Here is a 3,726-nt window from a genome sequence, read left to right as displayed (position 1 = left end):
AAAGACCTCTTTGCCGAGTGCACTTTATCGGGCACTCGGCAAAGCCTTTGCCGAGTGCTAATCTGACACTCGGCAAAGAAAAGTCGCCGTGACGGCGAGCGCCACCGTGACGGCGGCTTGCCGAGTATCTAGGTCAAGCACTCGGCAAAGGTCGCCGCTTTGCTGAGTGTCGTTGACTCCGACACTCGGCAAAGGTGGCCACTGTGCCGAGTGCCCCTAGCAAGACACTCGGCAAAGGTAGCCTATTTGCCGAGTGTCCTGTCAAGACACTCGGCAAACATGCAACCTTTGCCGAGTGCCTGGCCCGTGGCACTCGGCAAAGCATGTTCCCAGGTAGTCACTTTGCCGAGTGTCTGAAAACAGCCTTTTTTATTTGTTTTACATCCCATCCAAACAAACAGAAGATATATATAACAAACATCACCAACATCACATATATATCATCAACAACACATATATATCACCAACACCACATATATATCACAAACGTCACATATATATCACAAACGTCACATGTCTCACAATATATCACAAATAAGTTCACAAGTAATCCAAGTGCTCCATCATCTACAACCACAATTGCAAATAGAAGTACCATTAACAACTACAAGTATCATCACTAAGATGGCCAATAAGACTGATTTGGTAAAACATTTGGCACCCATCTACCCAAAGCAACTAGTGCTAGCTAAACATTTACTACCGGCAACAATACTGAACAAAGCATGTTCGGTGGGGCTCTTCTTCGGTCCACTGGAGTGAATTCTTTTCCACATACTTCATCACCTGTCATATTCAAACAGTCAAACCGTCATCCTCAGGTGAAGACCTAAAACAGCATCTATGTGAGCTACACAGGAGAATGTTAAACATAGAATTTTAAGACCTAAGTAGCATTCAAATAACATTGTCCTATGAAGGAAAATTTCTTATAGCATTCAGATAACAAAATCCTATATGAGGTAAAAGACAGAACAGTAGTTGCTGGGCAACATCTCAGAACAACAACACTTTTAGATATTGTAAGAACTTTTCACTTCTGGTTATAACAGCAACATTTTTTTTACTCTGAGAAACAGAACACATAAAAAATATACATAGATTAACTCCTATGCTTTCCTTGTGCCATACTTGAGATAAAAATGTACAGAGCTCACACTTGAGAGAAAAGAGTTCACATTTTCTCTGAAATCAAGTTCACAGAACAACACCAATAGGTCTAAAATCAGGTTAAGAGAACAGCTACAGGTCTGAAATCAAGTTCACACTTGAGAGAAAATAGTTCACATTCTATCTAGGTAGCCATAACTGCAAGAAATAGGACCATGTGAAATTCACCATCCAAAGTAACATAATTTAATTGTTTGGAAAGGTAAAACAGCAAGTAACACTTCATGGCAGCAACAGACATGGTAAAATTCTTAGCTAACTAAAAGGAATATTTCTGAAACATAGTGTCTGTTGTTCTTTGTACCCTTGGCCAGATTATTGTTTGTTATAAGCCAGTCCCAACACAGTTCCCTTGACAGCCTAACTAAAACAGGGGCACGTATACATATTAGAAGTTGTTCCATAATTGGTATTTGGCCATGCTCTACACAACAAACAATAATCTCTAACTGCTTAAAAAAAGGGCAGACCAGTGCCGGAGGCTCCCACATGAGTGGGGTTTGGGGAAGGATAAACCGAGACAAGCCTTTCCTCCGCAAAATCTACGGAGAGGCTGCTTCGAACCCACGACCTAGTGACTCAGTGAGACAGCTCTCACCACTGCACCAGGTCTGCCCTTCTAATCTCTAATTGCTTGCAATATAATAAAAAGATGAGTGAAAAAACATTACACTTACTTTTACGATGAACTGATGAAAACGACAAAGATACATCTACTTCACCATGCTTTGGTTGGCACTGCTCTGTTCAAACAGTTTATACCGAAGAGAATTCAGGCGTCAAACTGCAACAAAGTAGAAAAAAATGGGGTTGCCTTCCCAAATAAACTTTGCACAAGCAAATAGTAGCGGCAGTGATCAATCTAGGGATAATGCTAGCTAGACACACTGACTGGTTACATAAATCAAATGCACAAATTAAGTATACCACCAGACCTTCGACCTCTAAATGAACACATATATTTGAAAATTAGGCAAAGACACGATATCTTTGTCTCTAAAAGTATTGTTGAAACAATCAACTCAGAGCACACTTATCTGTGTTCTTGTAGAGCATTTCTCTCATCTGTTCAGAAGCTCTGCTTTTACCACGAAGCTCTGCTTTTACCATGAACCACAATATCTTGCGCTTTGATCCAACCTGCACAGAACGCTCGCTAGCTTAGAAAGAGGTTTGAGTTTCAGCACAGTACGGACAAGAAAGATACCCTATGCACTGAAGCTCCCATAAACCCCTGTTCCTCCCAAATCCAAACCCTAGTAGCAAAAAATCCCCAAAATCCTGAGCCAACCCCAACCCTAAGATTAGCTAAGACCTTTTTTCGCTTACCATAACATGTCACCGGGCTCAGCCTTGGCCCTGTGCTAACTCGGCGATGACCACAGAAAGGAGCTGCGCCGCCGCCCTTCTCCTGTGCGCGCACGGTCTCCCGCCTCAAGGCGCCACCCGATGGACCGCTCAACGGTGCCGCGTGCGGCCGCACGCGTGCGCCGGCGAGGGGCGCCCGGGCGGTACCACCAACTCCTACTCCGCACTTGTCCTCTCCGGCGACGGCCCATGCGGCGGCTGGCTGAGAGTGCGTGGGAGGCGGAGGCGAGGAAGAACAGAATGTAGCTAGGGTTTGCCAGGCTGTGGGGTTTTTTGTTCTCGCGAATCTAAGCTCGACCGTCGATCTCCTTCGGGCGGTGAAGATCAGCCCTCCGTGTTAGCTGAGCTGGCGGGGGAGAAATGGCCCAAAGGGTTGTTCCCGGCAAGATAGCACAAAAATTTCTTTGCCGAGGGTTATTTTTTTTGACACTCGGCAAACTATATTTTTTTTTACTTTTGACCTCCAAACTTTTTCTGCAGTCCCTCATACAATACCTGGTGCTCATGTTCCAATGTGGCACATTTCTCGGACTTTTTCTATATTTCTTTAATTTATTTCATTTAATTGAATTTTCTTGGATAATTCAAATTATAACGGCTAGTCATTCGAATAATGAAAAATGAATGGGAAAATGATATTCATGTTATTTAGTATAATGTGAGGCCGTATCCAAGAACAGACCACAAATTTCGAACATCTTGTTCACGAAACATGACCACGAACTTGCGGTCGAGTTGTTTTTAAATTCTATAAAAAGCAAACAAAGACCAAAAATCTTGAACCTTGTCGAGATGTCATGATATCATATGTGGAGGTCTTGTGATAACAAATTGAGGAGGTTTCACGCAAGTTTGTCACGTACTATGCGCACGTTATCACATGTGGAGATGTCCTGGTTTGTAAGCATCATACGTGACAACGTGCACCAAACCTTCTCAATTTTTTATCATAGCCTCCACATACGATATCACAACATCTCAACAAGTTTCATGATTTTCGGACTTCGTTTGCTTTTTATAGAATTTAAAAACACTTCGCACGCAAGTTCGCGGTCATGTTCGTGAACAAGATGTCCGAAATTTCGGGTCCGTTCCTGGATACGGCCTCACACTACACTCAGTAACATGACTATCATTTTTTGAATCATTAAATTCCATTATTCGTACCACGTGCAGTTCAAATTTATA

General features: G+C 42.8%; 1 long non-coding RNA gene across 1 annotated transcript; it reads right to left on the bottom strand.

Annotated features, from left to right (window-relative positions):
- Nucleotides 1–496: 496 nt before the first annotated feature.
- On the bottom strand, nt 497–2,762 carry LOC136534138 (uncharacterized). The gene is made up of 3 exons (XR_010778669.1): nt 2,500–2,762; nt 1,848–2,310; nt 497–786 (listed from the first exon to the last, which is right to left on the bottom strand). It is a non-coding gene; the product is annotated as an uncharacterized lncRNA (long non-coding RNA).
- Between the last annotated feature and the right edge of the window lie 964 nt (nt 2,763–3,726).

Source organism: Miscanthus floridulus, unplaced genomic scaffold (genome assembly GCF_019320115.1).
Source record: "Miscanthus floridulus cultivar M001 unplaced genomic scaffold, ASM1932011v1 os_1546, whole genome shotgun sequence".
Taxonomy (NCBI): Eukaryota; Viridiplantae; Streptophyta; class Magnoliopsida; order Poales; family Poaceae; genus Miscanthus; species Miscanthus floridulus.
This window is presented reverse-complemented; position numbering and strand designations above follow the sequence as displayed.